This window comes from Gekko japonicus, unplaced genomic scaffold (assembly GCF_001447785.1).
Source record: "Gekko japonicus isolate JY-2015 unplaced genomic scaffold, Gekko_japonicus_V1.1 scaffold195, whole genome shotgun sequence".
NCBI classification, from domain to species: domain Eukaryota; kingdom Metazoa; phylum Chordata; class Lepidosauria; order Squamata; family Gekkonidae; genus Gekko; species Gekko japonicus.
In genome coordinates this window covers 673,917-695,369 of record NW_015163099.1, presented here as the reverse complement: position 1 = coordinate 695,369, position 21,453 = coordinate 673,917, and the positions used below count along the sequence as shown (strand labels likewise).

Genomic DNA, 21,453 nt, shown 5'->3' with positions numbered 1-21,453 from the left:
CTGGTAAAACGTGCTCCCACCTAAGATCAGGGCCCTGCAGGGCTTGTTACAGTTTTGCAGGGCCTGTGAAACAGAGCTATTCCTCCAGGCATTTGGCTGAGGTGGTGGATGCCAATTATTTTGGCTTTTCCTTCTGAAAACCTGCCTGTTGAAATCTGCCCATGTTAGAGAGTCAACCGCACCATTGGCTGGCAGACCCACCGTCTGTTGCTTTTTTGAACATCGCAGGACTTAAGAATTGTTGCCAACTAGATTGATATTCCTGTTATAACTGTTTTAACTACTGCTCTTTATAGGATCTTAAAAAAATGTACGAATGTTGTTCTGTTGTTACCTGCCCTGAGTCTGCTTGCGGGAAGGGCTGGATGGAAGTAGAACTAAATAAATAAATAAACTTCCTAAATATTTTGGTGCTAGAAGCCAGTATTGCTTTTTGGTGGACAGAAGCCAGAAGTGCAGGGATCATCATATTAATGACTGCAGGATTAAATCTTGAAGTACTTGAGATTCACTGTGGGCGCTGAGGTAGCAGTATGCAGAAGGATACTTTTACTTTGGTTTGGACTGTGGCATAACAGGAAGGCCCAAGACTCAGCACACTCATTTGGTGCAATCCACATCAGCAGTTAACTGCTTCTTAGACCTTATTGTATCCACCTGACTTCCTATTTGATAGCATGTCTATCACATATTGCTTTTCTTTGGAATGATACTGAATCATAAGCACAGTCCACTGTAGATGTTACCTTTAGGAGAATAGCCAATATCTGCCCCTGAATTGTGAAAATAAATCCAATTTGAACTGAATAACATACCCAGAAAAGATTAATGAAAACAATATCTAATAGCCATTAAATGTGAAAATGCTACCAGATGGGAGACTTGCAAGGAACATGAAATATCAAGGAGGTTATACTTCTTCTAGCACTAACATAGAACACAAAGATCCATTTTATGTTCTCTAGTAATTGCATTTTTGTTAGATAGCGAAAGAATCATATGTCCAGTACTAAGGGGCCATTTTACTACTTCTTTTTTTTGATAATAAAAGCTTTTGAAAATCAGAGTTATCATTTTCACTTTGAAAGAACACATTTATGCAGGTTGAGATAGTATAATTTTCTATAGATAACAGCAGTAGGGGAAAATGCAAAATAATGTTAGCTGTGTGCAAGTTTAGATGGCATAAAATGTTCCTTTTAGATGTCATATAAAGGTAAGAGTTTTACACTGTACAGAAGGCAAAAACCTAATGATGCTCCCTTTCAGCTTTCAAGAGAGGGAAGTTCTGCATTTAATAATGCAGTGGAATCTGGGTAAGCTTCCAATATGGAAAATAAAAAATGGGTTACATCCTGATCTGATACATTAGGAATTATAATTATGAAATAAGGATTTTTCATACTTCTCAATCTGCAGATTTTAGACATTGATAGGCTGTACTGTATTTCTACTTCTTAATGCTGTATTTTCACAGGAGGTGAGATTAGTTGGATAAATGCAAATTTTATTATATTGTAGTGCATCCCAGATGAATTGTTTCTGTGTTAGAAACAGAGGTGCCATAAAATTCATAGCAGTCATTCAGCAGGTGAAAGTCCATCATGAACAGCAAAAATCACTCATATGCCAAGCATCATCTCTCCTTGCCTTGTGGTCATTAGGCCCAGGTAGCTAGCAAAGAGCTTTACAGTTGTGCAGTAGCTCTGGCAGTGGAATGGCATTTCCTTGCGGGTGTTTCTGCATCAGTGCAACAGATGAAATTGATTCTCTCCCGACTTTTATGGGGCTGTGAGAAAATAGGTAGGTATGAGACAAAATCAATAACATGGACTTAAATATTAAATTGTGAGACTTTTTTGGGGGGTTGTTTACAAACACTGTCTTACTAACTGGTTTTAACAGTCAGGTTTTTTTGTTTTTTTAAAAAAAATTTCTGAGTGATACACAGCAGCAATGGGTTGGTTAGTTCTCCCAAAGGCGTGTAAAAATATGCATGCATGGAATGCTTTTGATTGCGCTGTACTTTACTGTTCAAAAGTGGAAAGTAATCAGCCATTTAGGCTTTAGCTACTTATGAATAGTCGTACTACTTGACAAAAAATAAAATAAAAATAATGGCTTGTTACTTGCAACAATCAAGTGAAACATGAGCTTAACTAGAGGGTGTTTGAGCATCCCTAGCCAGAAACCATACTGCCCAGCACATGAATGAAATGTTGCATGATGGGAATATAGAATTTGAATCTAAGTCAGTGAATATGACTGGCTCTTTTCACATTACTGTTCTAAACTGGATGGTATTCGTTCTTGGCCCGTCATCCAGTAAAACGATACAGGGATGGGTGTTTCACACAGCAATTTTCCTTCCACAATGAGCCATCTCTAAAGTGCCTATGGCCATTTCAAACACTGCCACTTGTGTGTACAATCTTCCTCTGCCCCCTTTTTTTGAACTTTGTAATGAGATCGCTAAATAACTAAATATAGCAGTTGAGTGCCATAGCGGCTTCATAGAGATGCCCCATTGGAGACATAGCCACATTTTTAAAGGCTTCCTAAATGGGAGGGAGCGGTGTGGGGAAAACAGGAAGTCAAAAGGATGTTTGCTATTTATTTTAAAAGAGTGCTTGTGAAAACGTGCTTTTGCAAATCTTGGTGAGTAGAGCGAATAAAAGGGAGAGATTTGAAGGCTTGTTGCTGCCCTTCTCCGTAGTAGGGACCAAAGCAGCTCACATTATTTTCCTATCCCCCTTTTGATCTGCGCAACAACCCTGTGAGGTAGGTTAGGCTGAAAGTCTGTGAGTGGTCTAAAATCACCCATTCAGCTTCCACAGGAAGAGCCTGGGTCTGGCAGACCCTGCTCTGAATTTCTACCTGCTACGTCACACTGGCTGTCATAGGGTGGCCACCTCAGCAGGATATAAAGACACAGAGTCCACCATTTTCTCCAGGGGAACTGATCTCTGCCTTCTGGAAAGCAGTTGTAATTCTGAGTGATCGCCAGCCCTCACCTGGAGATTGGCAACCATGGTTCCCCAGGAGGAAAAGTACAGTCTTTCTCTGCAGTGGGGACCAAACTAGCTCACATCATTCTCCTCTCCCCCTTTCAATCTGCACAACAACCCTGTGAGGTAGGTTATGCTGGAAGTCTGACTAGTCCGAAATCACCCACTCAGCTTCCACAGCAAGAACCCTGGAGAAAATAACTGCTTTGGAGGGTGGACTCCATGGCATTCTATTCAGCTGAGGCCTCTCTCCTCACCAAACTTTAGCTTTTGTAAACCCCACTACAAAATCTCCAGGAATTTCCCAACCAGGAGCTGGCAACCCTAGTCAGGACTGGCCCCTATGAGATCCCCACAAAAGGCCAAAGTAGGCCTGGAAAGGGCCTCCTGCCCCTGCCTTTTTACTGACAGAACCAAGCTTGTTTGCCTAGCAACAGCTACTGAGGGGAACGTGAGCCACACAGCAGTTTTGGCAGTTTATTTAGACAGGCAATGGCCAAGCTGGCAGTGGGCGGGAGGAGGGGAGCAGACACAACACCCAGCTAATGGCACATGAGTACTCTTGAGAGGTGGTTGATGGGTTAATGGCTGATGGAGCACACAGCACAGCCAATGGGAGATCCAGAAAGTGCCAATATGCTGGTTTTTATATATATAGGATGGCTAGAATTGGAATCACTGAATGTTTTGTTGGATAGATTTCTGCTGTTACAGAATAACACATAGTGAAAGGAGAGCTTCTGACATATTATCATGTTTCTTAAGACTTCTGTTATATATTATGTTTAGCAGGCTAGCAGAAACAGCTCTGGTAGAATTGTGCATGACTGGCAAAATCAGACAATTTTAGGTACCATGTAATAAAAATAGAAGGAAGAGGCTTGAAAAACATATCAAATGTTACTTTGAATTACCTAAATTAGGTACTGACATGGATAACTTCAAGCTTTTCTTTTCTTTTTTTTATTTTCCAAATTTTAATGAGTAAAATAAATACACATACGTTTCAACATAATGGTTACGAAAAGTCTTCCAGTATTCCGCTTCCAGTCTTAATATATTCACACTATTTATCCCCTTTTATATTTAGTAGCCATTTATACACTTTAGCCCAGTATTTTTCATATTCTTTTCCACTTTTGCCCTGAATGGTAAAAGTGAATTTTTCCAATTTGGCAATATCCATTAGTTTACATATAAATTCTTCTTTCGTTGAAATATTTTCATTTTTCCAGTACCTCGCAAATAGTATTCTGGCCGTAACTAAAATATGCATAGTTATATAAGTTTCGTTTTTCTTGACTACTTCAGGTATAGTATTTAACAGAAAGAGTTCTGGCTTTAATTGAAAATCTATTCCTAAAATCTCTTCTAGGACTCCTTTTATGACATTCCAAAACGTTTTCGCTTTTTTACAAACCCACCAAACATGGAAAAAAGTACCAATATTTGACTTGCACTTCCAAAAATGTTTGGATATATTCTTATTATATTTGTTAAGTCTTTCCGGTATTATGTGCCACATATAAAACATCTTTGTTATTTTCCCTATAGTTACTTATTTTAATATATCTTATATTCCTAGACCATATTTTTCCCATTCTTCTAATTCTATATTTTGCCCAATATACTGTGCCCACTTTATCATTTGAGGTTTAACCCATTCATCTTGCATATTATACTCTAATAGGAAATTATACACTTTACCTATAGGTTTCTCATTATTATTTATCCACACCTCATCTAGACCAAATACTTTGGTATAATAGCCTATATTTTTATCTTTTGTTCATCTAGATTTGAGAGATGTCTTTTCCCAACAAGTTAAGTTAGTATTATATTTTTCCAACTCTTCTTCAGTTATCAAATTTCCTCTGTCGTCTAATAGGTCTAGATATTTCCATTTGGGATATTTAATAAACAATGTGGGTTTAACAAATGCTTCAGTGGGAGATAACCATTGTGGTATCGTCTGATAATGTGTATTTTTGACTTCTTCTCAAATGTTGAGAGAAAAAACTGGTTTTTGTTACTTTTTGATACCACAAATACGCGTGCCATCCCATTGTAAGATCATGGCCCTCCAATTTCAGTAATCTTGTGTTCTCTAAGATAACCCATTCTTTAATTCAATTTAAGGCAGTGACTTTAAAGTCTAATACCTAATTGGGTAGAGCTAGGCCCCCACTTTCTTTTTTATCCTGTAAATATTTCAGTTTTATTCTAGCCCTTCTCCCTTCCCATATAAAGTCTCTAATCAACTTCTCCAAATAATTAAACATTTCTTATTATTTATGATAGGTATAGTTTCAAACAAAAACAATATACGTGGTAGCATTTTCATTTTTACCATTGCAATTCTACCTAGGAAAGAAATTTGTAAGTCTTTTCATTGATAAAAAGAAGAAGAATGGGCAGAAAAGAGATTTTGGTCTACTACAAATGGTAACCCGCCAGAAAGAAAAAGAGAAAGAGAAGAAAGGACCGATAGAAGAAGAAAACGATGGCTAAACAAAAGATGAAGATTCTATCGGTAAAGGTGAACGGTCTGAACACCCCCCCAAAAAGAAATTGTATCTTTCAACAACAAAAAATTAAGGCAGATGTGGTTTGTTTGCAAGATACACCTATTAAAAAGGACCAAAAATACCTAATAAAAAAATAAACTAGGAAAATCTTTCATTGCAGCCAATGAAAAGCAAAAAAAGAGAGGTGTTGCTATATACGCCAAAGATGCTATACAATTCAGAAGACAGATGAATTTTGATCATACGTATACATAGAAAAGCAAAAGCTTGCTTAATTGCTAACATTTATGCCCCTAACCAAAACCAGAATGAACTTTATGGAAAAATCAGGAAAATTATTGCAGAACAAACATTTGAAGAGTTATGTGTGATCGGGGATTTTAATGCTGTATATGAAGTTTTATTGGATAGAAAGAGGGTCTCTAATAAGATTAAGCAAGGGAATATCCTCCCAACATCCTTTTAAAGATGGTTGACAAACTGTCTTTACTTGATTCTTGGCAAATGAAGAACATAAATAAAAAAGATTTTACATTTTTCTGGGTCAGATATCAGTCTTGGTCGAGACTAGATATGGCCTGGATATCTACAGCGATGACGAAAGATGTTTGGGAAGTAGAAATATTAACTGCCTCCTTTGCTGACCATAACCCGATCTTGCTAACACTTAAAGAGAGGTAGATGGACCATGAATATGAATATCTTTCAGGAAGAAAAGTTTCTTATAGATACTAGAACAGAATTTCAAGTTTTCTTTAAAGACAATTGGCAACCTGATGTACCCATAGACATCATATGGGACACCTTTAAGGCATATGCAAGAGGGTGGATGCGTGGTAAAAGAAACAAAGAGATTTGGCTTATAAACAGGTTTATCAACAAATAAAAATGGAAGAAATTAAAATGAAGAAAGATACTGGAATACAACAAATTAGGATGAAAATTAAAAAACTACGTCAATTAAACTGTCTCTTAACGGAAGAAATCGTAAGGAGAGTACAATATGCCAAACAATATTATTTCCAAAATGCCAATAAACCCACGAGGTGGCTGGCGTACAAATTAAGAAAAGAAAAAAAGAAAAAATATATTAAGAGTTTTAAAAATGAAGATGCGGAAGAAAGGTTAACGTTGAAGGAGCGCTGGAGGAGCAGGGCTAGGCAGGGACAGCCAATACTGCCTCGGCTCCTTGCTTTGCCTGGCATCTTTTCCTGCCATTGCTTCCTTGTGGCTCCTGGGGAACGAGAGGTGGTGCTGGTTGGCATGGCAATGGTTGGACTCCACCAGTCCTGTGCTGCCCGATGGCACTCCGCCTCCTCCCAACTCTGGCTCCGAAGGAAGGACACGGGAAAGATGAGGGGTGGCCTGGGAGCAAGGGGTAGGGCTTGTTCCATGTGCCTGCCCCCTGGGTTCCTCACTGCTGGAGCATTGCTCCTGTGTGCTCTGGCAGGAAATGAGGCCTGGTTGAAACTAGACAAACAGAGAAGGAGTATTGGTCCTAGAAAGAGGAGGTTATTTCTTAAGAATAAGTAGGGGTCCGTCAGAGACTGCACTTTCCACCACCACCTTTACCCCACCAAAAGCACTACTTTCAGATCAAGAATTAAAACAGGAGGCCACTTGGCACAGTCCTACTAATTAGGGACAGCTTTATGTCCATCAGAATGTACACAATGATTCAAGAGTATGATTTGATTACAGAATGATATATACCAGAAGTACTGCAGTTATAATCTTGACTTATGTCCATCTTGCATGCACCTACTTCCTCCATGCCTGCTGGCTTCAAGGCTCTTTCACCCACAATTGCTGGGTCATTTTCCTCATGTTCCCAGAAGGTTTTTCTGCTCCTCCCAGTGCCCCTGCAGGATGAGCTGATGTCTGAGCCTAGCCCCACTGGACATAAACTACCTTTTGTGCAGAGGGACTCTCCTGTTACTCTGTACAACATAAATGTCTGGCTGTCCTCCAGGTTCCCCTAGAAGCCTCTGGAAGGGGGGCACAAATGGGCAAAGACAGCTCCAAGGAACAGCTGGCAGCCAAGGACAGCTGCAGGTGCCAGTGCCCATTAATACGTATCAGACACCACCTTCCAACCAGCCTAGTATTACTTCTGCCCATGAACAGACCCTGCCCATTTTCAATGTCTCCTATCTCTTTCAGCCAATTGCCCTCTCTATCCAGGTGCCCTTCTGCTTGTTATCTTCCCTGATGGTAACTAGCCTCCCTGCTTTCAAGAAAGAGAAATGCCACACAAAATCTGGACAGGGATGTTGCCTGATTCTAGCCTTGTATTTTTATAAAGGAACTGAGATTCTTAAAATACTATTTGATATGTTGGTGTAGATTGGCCTTGCCTCGTTTGCTAATTTGGATTGTGCACAAACCATTCAGACTGTTGGTGGGGGGAAAATGCTGGAAAGCTTTAATTGTTTTCTATGTGAGCACTTGATTGTAGCCTCTAGCTAGAATATATGTCCAACATGGATAGATAATGGATGCAATTTGCCTTCAGTATTCCTACAATAAAAGAGTGAACTAGAGCACAGGGAATTCAGTTAACGTAAATGAGTCTATATGATCTGTGCCTTCCTAATAATAGCCCATGTCTCAGATAAGCTAACAACATAAAGCTTTGGATGTTGAACTTCTGGGATGACAGTGTTAATAAACTATTGTATGTTTATTGATTCAGCCCATTTTGAAGGACGGGGAGGTATCCCTTACTGAGCTGCAGGAAGTTGTCTTAAACCTAATTCTGAGACCACCAAAGTTTATTGCACTTGATCTCAGTGAGCTTGGTAAATAGGGTTGCCAGGTTCCCCTGGCATGCAGGGGATTCCCTGGTTTCCAGCGCTCCACCCTGGTACCATCCAGCTGGGTGGTGGGGGAGAGTTACTGCCCAAAACACAATGTGCTTACATCACCCAGAAGTGATGTAGACACTTTGGTGACGTCGGGGGCGGTACTCTGGGTTTTGTGCAAAACTCTATGGTAGAAGTAGCTTCAAACAATGGAGTTTTGCCCAAAAACCAGTTCACCACCCCCGACATTACCAGCGTGCCTACGTCACTTCTGGATGATGTAGGCACAGCATGCTTCTTCCATTCCCTCTCCTGGAGCGTCCTGGTAAGTTCCCCACCGGCTTGTTGGTCGGACCTGGCAAACATATTAGTAAAGTATAGCTGTTCTAGGCCACCATGACAATCAGACGGGCTGTCCCAGAACATCTTGGGGTCAAATCATGAGCCTGGGAATATGCTTAATGCTGTCTTTGGATTCTATAGTGATTGTGATAACATGGAAGTGGGGAATTTTTGTCCACTCCCTTGTCATGGTCAGGCAATTCCGGCAGTTTTCCCAGTTGGGAGAAGTGCCTACATGCATATACTTGTTTGGAGGACCCCACTGCATAGGCATTCAGTCCTTATGAATGAAAAGCATTTATGGGTGAAAAGTATTCATGAGATATTTTCTGTGAAGAGGAGTAGAAAAATTCCAGAGGCATTTGAAGCTTCATTTTTATGTAAGTTTATTTGTGGTGGAAGTTTGGTTCAGAGACCTTAATTCTGCAGAGTGCAAAACTTGTATTTTGTGGATGTTGAGAGCTGCTTCACACATTACAAGGGATCTCTCCTTATATATAAAAGAGTTTTCGTGTGAGATGTTCCACAAGCCTCCCCAGCCTTTGGCCTGCTCAGCTGCCTGTCTTGCGGACTCCCAATCCCCTGGCTGAATTGCCTGGCTGCGTTGGCTTGACCCCGCCCACAGAGCCGGCAGCCAGCTTTTCACTCTCAGTCTGGAGGGAGCTGGCCAAGGGGATGGATGCTCTGAGGGCGCAGCAACCCCTCCACGGGGGAGAAGGAGGCAGACCTAACGAGCAGCAGCAAGCAGGGAAAGCACTCACCTTGGCTGCCCCTCGCGGCCCCTCTCCCTCGGCCGCAAGGCCAGCGCTTTGTCAGGGCGATAGCTCAGCAGGCTGCACCGCAGAGAAGCTTGCCCAGCGCCCTTCAGTGGCTCCCCCATCTTCCTTCAGCAGCAGCAGCAGCGCCAGGGAGGGTCTGGCGTAGAGGAAATGAGCAGCGGCTCCTGGAAAGCCGGACTCTCTCCTGAGGAAAACACTTCTCTTGGCTCCTGTGTGGGCCTAACTGTGTCTAACTGTCCCCTCACTGGCTCTTGGTAGGCAACCAACTTCTGTCAGTAAAAAAAAAAAGGACTTTCAGCATAACCCCCCCTCCCACTGCCATCTTGGCCAATTTCCTGTCATAATACATTTAAACTGTTTCTCTCTCCTTTTTGGCTCAACCGTGGCTGGGTGGCTAATGAGGTGGGCCAGCGACCATCAAACCATTCTCTTCAACCCCCTGCTGTGTGGCTGACTTTCCCCTAGGGTTGCCAGTCTTAAGGAGGGAACTGGAGATCTCCTGCTGTTACAATTGATCTCCAGATGACAGAGATCAGTTCCCCTGGAAAAAATGGCTGCTTTGGAGGGTGGACCCTATGGCATTATCCCCTGCTGAGTCCTTCGCCCCCCCAATGCTGCCCTCCATGGGATTCACCCCCCAAATCAACAGGTATTTCCCTAATCAGAGGTGGCAACCATGCTTTCTCCTCAGTGCCTGTTACTAGGAAACCAGGTTATGTCAGTAAAAGGCCCTTTACACACCTGTTTTGGCCTTTGGGAGAAAACTCATTGGGGCCAGTCCTGATAGGGTTGCCAACTCCAGGTTGGGAAATTCCTGGAGGTTTGAGAGGTGGAGCCTGGAGAGGGTGAGGCTTGAGGAGGGGTAGGACCTCAGACAGGTGCAATGCCATGGACTCCACCAACCAAGCCAGCCATCCCTCATGGTGAACCACTGTTGCCAATCTCCACGTGGGGCTGGAGATCACTCAGAATTACCCCTGCTCTCTAGGAGGGAGGAGGAGGAGATGGAAAGCTGAAGCCAGGGGGGAGATAACGGTAGGTTGACGGTTGGCTGGAAGGGAGATGGAGTTGCCAACTCCAGATGGGATATTCCTGGAGGTTTGAGGAGGGGTGGGACCTTAGACAGGTACAATGCCATAGACACCACCCTACAAGCCAGCCATTCCCTCATGAGGTATCATTGTTGCCAATCTCCAGGTGGGGGCTGGAGATCACTCAGAATTACAACTGCTCTCTAGGAGGGAGGGGGAAGACATGGAAAGCTGAAGCCAGGGGCCAGTTAACGGTAGGTTGACGGTTGGCTGGGAGGGAGATAGGGTTGCCAACTCCAGGTTTGGGAATTCCTGGAGATTTAAGGGGTGGGAGCCTGGAGTGGGTGAGGTTTGAGGAGGGGTGGGGCATCAGACAGGTACAATGCCATAGACTCCACCCTACAAGCCAGCCATTCCCTCATGGGGAACCATTGTTACCTATCTCCAGGTGGGGGCTGGAGATCACTCAGAATTACAACTGTTCAGATGGCAGAGATCAGTTTCCCAGGATACCCTGCTGATGTCACCACAACAAATTGATGCTGAGTGCCCAAGGCCGGGGGACTCTCCCAGCGCCTCTTCCAATGGGCCTTATTCCTAGTATAATTTATTGCTTATTTCATATTATAATAGTGTTACTAGTGATGCAGATGTTTTTCCATACTGTAACTACCTAGCCATAGCGCATATGTGCCACATTTCACACATTTTGATAAACAATGCACTTCATTTTAAATACCTACATTGCATTTTTTTTTCACACATGGATAATGTGTGAAGAAAATGTCAGTGAGTAAATACCTAATGTATTGAAAAATCTGACAACAAAGGAAAAACTGTTCCTTTTTTGTAGCCTGGTCTTTTCCCACCATTCCACAGGAAGGATGTTTCCCCCTAGCAATGTATTATTTTGGTTAAGAATGTCTTATTATGGTAATAGTGGATGTTGCAAGAAAATATGTTGGGTAATATCTCACTAGAAGAAAAAAAGCCCCAGATAGGTCTTTTCCTTATATTTAGTAGCTTTGCTGAAGAAATTTTAATGAGTTCATTCAACCTCCTGATATAAACAGCTGCTGTACTATCAATTTTAATTAGTAAAAATGATATTTTTCCTTTTCCTAATTAACCATTGCTCACAATTCCTACTCCTTCATTTCAAAATCCATCGAGACACTTGTTGAATATTATATCTATCCTTGTCTTACTTTATTCAATGCCTTTACCTCATTCTTTTAGATTTCACCTGACTCGAGGCGGGGTTTCGGCGAGCTGATGGCAACTGTGTCTCCTGGGATCTCCCAGGGAGGCAGCTCGCAAACCAGCAGTTAGAGAGGGGGTGCGAATGTCCGCGCCCCCGGGGATCCTTGTGAAGGGTCTTCAGTCATGGAGCGCTGAGGGTTGTCTCTTTCCCAGCACGCTGTCGGGAAATTGAGGCGTCCCTTTGCTCCGACAGTCTCTCTGCTGTGTTCCGGCAAGGACTAAGCTACGCACACCCCCAAATCAAGCAAGTGGAGGTCGAGCAGCAAATAAGCATATCTGTCAGTGAGGTCTACTTGATCTACATATGAAGAGTGAGTAAAGTTGAAATGAAACAACAAAGCGAAAGCCCCCCGGGGAAAAGCAAGGGAGGAGAGGGGACTCTCCTTCGTTAAGAACTGTTTATAAGCGTTATGGAGCTAGAAGAAAGGGGGGTATGTTTCAAAGTGGCAATGGGCTGTACGGAGAGATTCCAGGAGGCAGTTAAGTGTTGAAGCAAGTTTTCGGGACTTTTGCAAACTTTCTAAAAGTAAACATCCTTAAAAATGGCGACAGACAACCTAGTAAGAGCAACATGCGATATCCAAGCTTTCTTCAGAAAGTGGAAGAGCTGCTGGTTAACCATGTGACTCTTGCAAACTGTGTCTTAACCCTTTGTCCCCTGTTGGTATAAACAAGATACTGTTGAAGAACTGTGGTACATGTCAGCTGTTGCTTTTAAAAGGACTGTGTGAATACTGGAGAAGCATCTAACCAATGATCATAGGGGCTTCCAGAATCAAAGAGGAGAGTCAAATAGGCATTTGCAATTTGAAGGGCCTGTATGCAGACCATAAGTGAGACTTAAAGCGAAGGAGTATCCTCTATGGTTATATCCTGATTAAGTCTGCTGGGCAATAAGGTGACGAGACTCTCTTCAAGTCGGGCAGTGAAAAGCAAATTGGAATGACCCCTATGATTGAAGGCAAGAATTTAAGCAGAACAGTCCTGGAAAAAGGAGAAGGGACTTTGTTTTGAGATTGCCAGTTCCTGATACAGCAAGATGGTGCCACAGGGAAGAAGAAAGAGGAAAACAGCAATGGAAGAGAAAATGAGATTGTGTAATATCTACTGAGGGAGACTTATTGTTAATTTGCTTTTAATGGTGGAGGGAAAATAATGGTTAAATGAGATGCCATTGTTCTCTGTAATTTGTGTCTAAGTTAAATATCGATTCTCCTGGACTACTCTTCATATAGTCAGATTTGTTGGGATGTTTTTACAAGCTATGATGATAATTGATCACTCTCAATGTTAAAGAAAGCTCTTTATTATTGTTAAGCAAATTTTTCACAAGCTGTATGTGACCTCCAACCCTTGGGTTTTTAGTGGGTTTTCTTTTCTTTCTCCTATAGTGTGTAGATTTCCTCCCTAATTTCGTTGTAGTTTTTAGTAAATGCAAATAAAAAATCCCCTACGGGGGGCCATTAAAAAAAAAGATTCCACCTTACTCCTTCTGGGTTGTGATAAGTGGTACTGATGTTGTGTATATTTTGTGACTCTCAGTCAGCAGTGAAGAGACTTATAGCTGAGAAATAATTGTTGGAACCAAAGCTTCAAAGAGGGTGTGCTTTATATTAGTGCTTCAAACCTAGACGTAAATTGCTGGACTGGATTATAAATTGTAAAATGACATGACTGAGTTAGGCATCCTCCTCCCATTGATAAATACACTCAAATAATTAATGCAAATTGGGTTGTATCTGGGCATTGCCACATGGACTGGCAACTGGTTGGGTGGCTATAAATACAGGGTAGTGATAGACTGAATTGTACAGTATTGGAGGAAGGTATTTGTTATATTTGGGGGGGGTTCTGTTTTGTTCAACATCTTCATTAATAATCTGCACAAGTGGGTAAACTGCATGTTAATTAAATTCACAGATGACACTAAGTGGAGAGGTGTTACAAACATAGGGTGACCAGATTTTCCATGTGGAAAATCTAGACTACCTGTCATTTCAGGCATACAGCGCAAGTATTGATTGGACAGATAACAGAAGGATTTGACAGTTTATGAAGGGGAGGGAAAAGCACAAAAGACATGCATTCCATACATTGCTATACAAACCAGTACTCTCCTCTTCATGCATTATTCTAAGTATTTATCATTCTTTGTGCCCACAAAATTGTGCGCTAAAACTCAAATAACTGCTTGTTGCTTTAAAAAAGTGTTATTTAAAGGTTTTTGATATTCAATGATACAAGATTGCACTAAGCAAGTGTGATATAGAAAAAGAGCATGAAGCAAGGATTGAAATCTATGTATCAGAAACAGAGAGAAGCATGTGTAAGTGTCTACAGAAATTGCGCATAGTACATAGTAATCTGGAACAACTTGTATTTCAGGGCTGCTTGGATTGTAGCCCATTTATATAACTCTGCATGGAATATTATGTATGGCCCCTTTCCAAATGTTTAAATCTGTCAATGAACATGTAATGACACTGCAGTCAAGGTTTTGGCAATATTACAGAGCAAGCCAGCAAATAATGTTTGGAAATATGTAAAACTATGCTACTTATTGGGTGATTAGTGATAGAGGGAGATATAAAGATTTCAACGAGTATAGGCCACTACGAAGTTCTTTTTCAGAAAAAAAGTCTGAATAACTATAAAATGTTGTTCAGGTGGAAACAGTAGGCATTGTGATAATCTCACTGAAGGAAAATGGGGGGACTTTTTACACAGATATCTCAAGACAGATTCCAGGCATAATGTTTGTTCACATTTCAAGTTATAAAACGTTGAGGTCAACTGCAAGTGGAATATTTTAGCTGATAATTTAGAGGTATAAACAGAGGAATGGTAGGTTGTAAACACAAAATTAAAAATAATTATTTTTAATGAAAACACACTTTAGAAAATATTCCACATTGAAAGAGCTTGGGGTATTGTACCACTTGTATCAGCCACATGTTTGTAGCTGGGTGACAAACATATCCACTAGATACATTTAACTTACGCAAGAATATAAGAACTCCCATCCTTCTTATTCAGCTAACTATCTAAACCTGGAAGGCGTTCTCTGAATGGTTAAGCAACTAGTACTTGTTTGTAGGTTTGCATCTCTTCTTGAAGAGTTTCTGCAGTTTATTTTAGCTATTCCTGTGTGTAATTTGATTACCCAATTCTTAAGTTTTTAAAGCAGCATAAGCTATCAGAAGACTATCAAGATAGTCTTCATGCAATCTGCAAAGGCTCAGCATTCTGACTGAGTGCACTCAGTGTTGTTGTTGGTTATCTTTCTTCTCCAAGATGGATTTTTATTGTACTTCTGCTTATAGTCCTAAGATTTAGGCATTGCAATACTATGTAGGGTTACTCTGGTTTAATCCCATTGATTTCAATGGTTTTAGTGTAAAGTAATTTAGCATAGGATTGTACTATTAGTATATTTAGTGCCAGTGAAAGCTCTGCATAGCTTGTTTCAGGGAAATAGATTTTCTGGGAAGTTTTAAAATATTTATGTAATGTTCGCAGAATTTAAAGAATGTTAGCAAAAGAAGGCAAATACACCATGTACAAGTACTGGGGGTGGTCTGTGTTGCATAAACCACATTTAGCCCATTTAATGTGATCTATTAGCAGTGCAACAGCCATGGTAACTATAGATAAACAGGCTATATTTACATTTGTGTAGTGGAAAATTTTCCACAGAAAAATATAGGATCTGAAAATTTCTATTTCCTCATCTCTGGTTTGTTTTCATTTCTCTAAACAGTGTTCACTTTTCCAAGGAAGCAAGTTATATGGCCAAATGTGATACATATTATATATATACTTTTACAAGTAGAATACAAAATTAAGTATGCTCACAATAATTACCAATTATTGTTGGATGTTATTGTAAACAAATACTCCAAGAAAAATGTCACCATTAATTGGGGCATGTTGCTTCTTGTTTGAAATGATAAATGCTAGTATGGACAATTCCTATATTTTAGACATTGACCAGATACATCAGCCACTATTGTCCACACTATCTGTCCCTTATAAATATTTGAAATTTTGTCCTGTTTGGTTTTTCACTGCCTTAAAAATAAATAACATTTATTGGTGATACACACGCCAAAGCACCCAACTAATTCAGGAAGTCTGGTAAATATGCAAAATTTGTTTATATCGTCTTGTTAATTGCTCTCTTCTAGGGAAAATATGGACTCAGTTATCAGTATTAATCGTACTGGTTTATTTATAATGTTAATTATACAGAATTGTAGATTCACAGAACTCTTACTTGAAAAGTTTGCTTTCTTATACTTTCTTTCTTTTCCCCATGCCACCTCCCCCCCAAGTGTCTTTTCCAATTTAGTAGCAGTGTCACAATGTACTCTAACCAACCGTTTGGCTTTCAGTATTTTCATATCATCCATATTGCCATGTATTTGTTGGTCTATGTATCACCCAAGAAAGGTGACAGAAACACCCATGAGACAAGTGTCCAATACGTGATGCTATCTCTATATAAATATTTTTTCCTTTTATACTTGCAAGTTTTGGTTATTTTTTCCTGCATAGATGATGTTTGAACAATTAATGATGGACAAAATGGCCATCCTGCACCATATATGTAACAAGAAGGGCAACATTGGAAGTCACGTACCTATTGAGAACGTTCTGTAGGCCACTGCTAGGGCATGATTAGCCTGACTATGGAAGACAATTGTAGAGGCATCTGCTCAGTTAATTTTGAGAGAAAATTTACCAGATGGAGGCTGAAGATTTAAGTGATTAGAAGGTAGTAGATTGGAATACAAATTGGATTAAAAGAAATTAGATTGATATAAATCGAATTGAGTCACAACAGTTTGTGTTCTTCGTACCAAGGGGCAGTGGATTATGGGAGAAGCAGATGCTCCAATGAGATAGGAATTAATGTGGCTTTGACAGTCCATCTGGGAAGGCCTGAATATCGAGTACATCCCTAATCTCTCTCTCCATTTATCAATGCCATAATGTTAATTAGTACTTCATTCATTAAGTTACTTACAGAGGAAAAGATCTCACCCTTAGCCCCTCTTTGCTTGAGGATTTCTTGTTATGCCAAGAAAAAGAAACATCTCTAACTGAGCTAGCTACAGTTGACTCTTGTGTTAGACCTCTGTAGTTTTTACTCATGCATGCACTTGCTCTTGCTTGGCACACAGGAAATTTACTGGGCTTTGTTTTACTATAAATTTCTCTTCATAAATCCAGCTGTGTAGTTATTTGAAGTCTTGATCTCTAAAGCACATCAATCCCCAGCTACTAGTAATAGCCCCCCTTCCCACCATTTTAATAAGGTTCTGTATACATTCAACTGTATATAGTTGAGTAATATGTTGTTTTATGGCCAAGATGTAGCAATCACATTAATGATGAGAGGCAGGTTCTTCCCTGAGGGGTAAAACAAGAAAGATTTGTGTATGTGCATGAACACACTGTTGGAAAGAGTTATGCTCGCTGCACCTGAAATCCATGACTGATGTTTGCACTGGTCTGCCCTAATTCTGCACACAAGGACTAACATCAGCATAGCTGACTTTCTGATGTATTCTTTCATCTAAGCAATATGCTGCAGGATGAATACTTGCTTTGCAAAGTCTTAGCATCATCCTGGTACGACAACCGAGCACTTTTGTGGAAAGACCCCCCCACAATATAAGCTAAACGCTTTGCCTTGTATTTAGCCCATTTTAACTGTTCTTCTGTTTGTAGTTTTCTACAAGTTGAAAGAAAGAAAATGGGGTACTGAAAAGAGCAGTAGATGGATGAATGGGCAAAATATTTTGATTTAACATCCCCCCATGGACACACTATTATAGGTGAAGTATAGTAAGACCTTTACTTTATAACATGCACAAGTGAAACAAGAGCTGCCTGGTATTTTATGTGATCAGTGTAAAAACTTTAAACAGCTATTTTCCCCTTAATGAATACTTAATTAGTCCCAGCTCACAATGAAACTACATATGGGAACGTGGTCAGTGCAAACTGTAAATATATTCTTTTACTACATTCTTTCAGTGCTGAATCATAATCAGCCTGTTACCAGTGTAAATCACCCTGAACACCCAGAATATTTCTATCATTATATGATGTTGTAATGAATACAGAGGAGGATATGGTTTTCCTTTAGGTTTGAATTTTGTTTTCAGCCACAGAATTAATTATTCTGCATTTGTGTATAGGGTTGCCAAGTCTTAAAATCTTACCGGCGGGGGAGGCTCTGTTCTGCCCGGGAGCCGGCTGCGTGCGTGTGCGCGCGCCGCCACGACGTCACCGGAAGTGACATCAGACGTTGCTGACGTTGGGGGCGTGGCCGAGCTCGTCAGGGGGGAAACATATGGTTTCCCCCCGACTAGCTCAGCCACGCCCTCAATGTCAGCAACGTGGCTGCGTCACCTATGGTGACACAGCTTCGGGGGTGGGGTTCCCCCCAGGCCCCAATTCCGCCAGGGCGGAAATCGGGGCTCCGAAGCGGGGGATTCCCCGCCCCCCGGGCACATTTGGCAACCCTATTTGTGTATGATGATACCTGGGTAGGGATTAGCCATGTGTAAATAATCCATCAAAATCTAATCATTAAAATGATTTACAGACAGAAATTACTTTCAGATTTTAGAACTCAATAAAATATTTCTTTTAGGGCTCTTAATAATGTACACTTTGAGCAAAAGGAACAATTTGCTATCAGTATTGCTTGTTTGTAATTCATAAAGTTCTGTTGCAAGTAACATACTTAGTGGAAGGTTTAAATATTTTTATTTTATTAATGGGAGGAGACATACAGTGTGCATCATGGTTTCTGAAAATAAGTAGTAGTCAATTAACATTTATAACCTGAAGTGGAACCATCTGCTTCCTTAGTTTTATCCCTTTCACTTTAGCTCTACTACTCTAAGATCTCATTCACAGATTTACTGCTGTTGTGGTAAGCACCACGAGCACTGCCTTCATATTCTGACACTTCTCATTCCTGTGCCCTTGTGTACTGCTGCTCACGGTGGAACAAAATGGATTAAATAAATCATACCTGGGGCAAAAACTTTTAAAGGAAGCTTTGTCATAGTTGAACACTGAAGCATTATATGGTTTTTTCTTGTTGAGTGCTGTGTATTAATGGAAACAACAGAGATGCTAAGCCAATAAAGAAAATTAAGCATAAACATTGACCTAGAAGGTACATCAAATGTGGGGCCATTTTTGAGCAGCAAAAATAAAGATAAAATGACCCCAGGTTTGAAAAGAGTAGGACTTTTGAAAGTAGAATTATTTTCATTCTTCAGAGAAAACTCATTGTGCTTATTGAAACAGAAATTGTAGTCTGGGACATTCATCAAAAACTCCAGTGAGACACTATACGAGTGCCTTCAAATTGAAGTTATTACAAGTGACATTCCTGGTATCTGCCAACCTTGACTGTAACTCAATGAACCAAGAGAGCTGAGGAAAAATCAGTAAGTACTGTCTAAACAAGTGCCAAGAGCTGGCACAGTGACTTGGTGTGTGTGCTCTGTCATCAGGCCCAAGGGCATTCCATTAAATCCTGACTGCAGAAAATACTGTTTGAGAATTGAGAATCACAGGGCAAAAGGGAAATAAAACAATAGATTAATACTGAACAGGCAAGGAAGGTAGGCAGCATGGAAGAATCACCTTGGCTTTGAAAGAAGAGGAGGGTTTGGTATACCTCTGAAGTGGATTTAAAAATGCTACTTGTTAGCTAGAGATGCAGTATGAAATATGACAAAATTAATTAGAATTAAAACAACTAAATGACTGGTTTTTTAAAAAGCCTGCTTGCCATTCACTATTTTAGGACATGGCTGCTCTTCATATCACCTTCAGAACTCTCTCTCTTTCTCTCGCTGTGTAAATAACAGAATAGTTGTAATCCACCTAATTTATTGCATCCATGCACATTATATAGGGCTAAGCATGTTGGGCCGTCCCCAAAATGTGGCTGCGGTCACACACACTAAATAATCCACTTTCAATCCGCTTTCAATGCACTTTCCAACTGGATTTTGACAGTTCAAATGGTAAAAATCCAGTTGGAAAGTGCACTGAAAGTGGATTGAAAGTGAATTATTTAGTGTGTGTGACTGCAGCCTATAAGAGCTTTTTGCTTGGCATGTAGGGCTGATTCTCCAACCAGGATCAAGATGAGCCCCTAAGTAGCCCTGCCAGAGCTCAGTTTGCTCCCGGTCTGTCTGATCGAGTGAATATCTAGTCTTTTGTACCCTCTCTTTTGTTTTGTAAGTTTACCCTCTCCACATGTGGATATTACAGGAGGGTTGTTTTTTTTTTGGCACTTTGGCCAGCAAAGTTTCCTACATCTGTGCCGAACTTTGGAAGGATTCTGAAGGTTAATGTAGCGAAAAATCGGTGTTATTGCAAGAAATTTTGAATACAAAAATCCAGTTTACTGAGACAGTGACGACTGGGCATTTGCAAATATTCAGAAGTTACTTTATATTTTCTTGGGATACCTGCCAACCTGCCCTAGCATCCTATACTGTTTGTATACTGCTTATTGTAATTATAAAATATAGAACTGATACTATCACTAGTATATGCTATATTCTAGAGTTTCTAACTGATCAATTAATTGATATCTTGCAAAACTGCAGTGAAGCTGCCTTTGAGAATCCTAATGGAAGAGCATAACTTTCATTCTGTAAAGCACTGCAGAGTAGAAATTGCTTTCTAACTTTTTTTTTTTGGTTACCAAATTTGGGAATCTGAAATATTTTCTGTAACAATAATATAATGGAGTGCCTAAGATATGTCATCAGTACTAGTTAAGTTCAGAGTTTATTTCAATACAAATCAGCTCTGGAGAGTCAACAGTAATAGTAGAAAATAAAAAGATAAAAATAAGGAAGACACATGCAATGTGATAAGCACAAAACAATGAGAGTGGATTGTGGGAACACAGGCTATGGCAAATAAAATGCAAGTCTGTGGTCAGGCAGGCAAAAAGGGAATATGAGGAGCATATAGCAAAAAACGTAAAGACCAACAATAAAACTTTCTTCAAATACATTAGAAGCAGGAAACCAGCCGGGGAGGCAGTGGGGCCCTTGGATGACCAAGGGTAAAAGGAGTACTGAAGGATGATAGGGAAATGGCTGAGAAGCTAAATGCATTTTTTGCCTCTGCCTTCACTGTGGAAGATGAGAAGTGCTTGCCCACTCCAGAACCGCTGATTTCGGGAGGGGTGTTAAAAGACCTGAGTCAGATTGAGGTGATGAGAGAGGAGGTCCTAAAACTGATAGACAACTTAAAAACTGATAAATCACCAGGCCCAGATGGCATACATCCGAGAGTTCTGAAATAACTCAAATGTGAACTTGTGGATCTTCTGACAAAAGTATGTAATCTTTCCTTAAAATCTGCCTCCATTCCTGAGGACTTAAAATCTGCCTCCATTCCTGAGGACTGGAAGGTAGCTAATGTCACTCCCATCTTTAAAAAGGGTTCCAGAAACGACGACTGAGGGGTGACATGATTGAGGTTTATAAGATTATGCATGGGATAGAGCAGGTAGAGAAAGAGGTACTTTTCTCCCTTTCTCACAATACAAGAACTTGTGGCACTCCATGAAATTGCTGAGCGGTCGGGTTAGAATGGATAAAAGGAAGTACTTCTTCACCCAAAGAGTGATTAACACT

At 40.5% G+C, this 21,453-nt stretch overlaps 1 protein-coding gene across 1 annotated transcript in view; it reads left to right on the top strand.

Moving 5' to 3' along the window:
- Positions 1–21,453, top strand: part of ROBO2 (roundabout guidance receptor 2) — a 714,921-nt gene that overhangs the window by 42,404 nt on the left and 651,064 nt on the right. The window lies entirely within an intron of this gene.